Genomic DNA, 1,111 nt, shown 5'->3' on the forward strand with positions numbered 1-1,111 from the left:
AGCATTTTCTTGCTTTCAGGTTGTTGGTGTGGAGTGGAAGATGAGGAGGCACCTTCTAAGCAGAGTATTTATGTGCAAAGAGAGACTCAGGTCAGGACTCCTACAGCAGGTGTGTCCCCCAAGAAGGCTCACCCCTGTGAGATGCATGGTTCGATCTTGGGGGACATTTTGCACATGGCAGATCATCAGGGAACATATCACAAGCAGATAGAGCACAGGTATGAGGCATGGGGGAGTAAATCGTATGACAGTACAAACTTTCATCGGCACACGAATCAGTACATTGGAGAGAAACCCTATAGAATCAGTGTTGAGGAAGCGTTGTTTGTGAAGAGGTGTAAGTTCTATGAGTCAGAGGAGTCATCTGTCTTCAGTCAGAGTGTTAAGGACTTTTTGCCCAGGTCAGGATTACTTCAGCAAGAGGTCATTCACACTGGGAAGAAGTCAGACAGTAAAACCGAGTGTGAATCACCCTTTCACAGGGGGAAAACGCGTTACAGCTGTGGAGGATGCATGAAACATCTTAGCACCAAAAATGTTCTTGGTCAGCATCAGACATGTCCCCCTAGAGAAGAATGTTATGTGTGCTGTGAATGTGGGAAATTCATGAGCAAACATGATAGCTTTAGTAATCATCAGAGAGTTTGCACTGGAAAAATAGCTCATGAATGTGGAGAATGTGGGAAATCTTTTAGTTCAGAAGGACATCTTAGGAGCCATCAACGCGTTCACACTGGAGAAAGACCTTATGAGTGTGGAGAATGTGGGAAATCTTTTAGTCATAAGCGCAGCCTTGTTCACCATCAGCGAGTTCACAGTGGAGAAAAACCTGCATGTGGGAAATCTTTGAGTCAAAAGGGTAACCTCATTCTACACCAGCAAGTTCACACTGGAGAGACAGCTTATGACTGTGGGGAGTGTGGGAAATCTTTTAGTCAGAAGTACATTCTTATTCAACATCAACGAATTCATAATGGAGAAAGACCTCATAAGTGTGGAGAATGTGGGAAATGTTATAGTCAAAAGAGCAAACTTACTCAACACCAGCGAGTTCACACTGGAGAGCGGCCTTATGAGTGTGGGGAGTGTGGGAAATCTTTTAGTCAGAAGT

The 1,111-nt window shown here is 44.4% G+C and overlaps 1 pseudogene across 1 annotated transcript; it reads left to right on the forward strand.

Moving 5' to 3' along the window:
- Positions 1–6: 6 nt before the first annotated feature.
- On the forward strand, positions 7–1,107 carry LOC116548595 (annotated as a pseudogene). Its single transcript, XR_004267475.1, has one exon. The product of XR_004267475.1 is annotated as a zinc finger protein 418 pseudogene (transcript).
- Positions 1,108–1,111: the final 4 nt, after the last annotated feature.

Source organism: Sapajus apella, unplaced genomic scaffold (assembly GCF_009761245.1).
Source record: "Sapajus apella isolate SASKATOON/1434 unplaced genomic scaffold, GSC_monkey_1.0 scaffold16457, whole genome shotgun sequence".
Classification (NCBI taxonomy): Eukaryota; Metazoa; Chordata; class Mammalia; order Primates; family Cebidae; genus Sapajus; species Sapajus apella.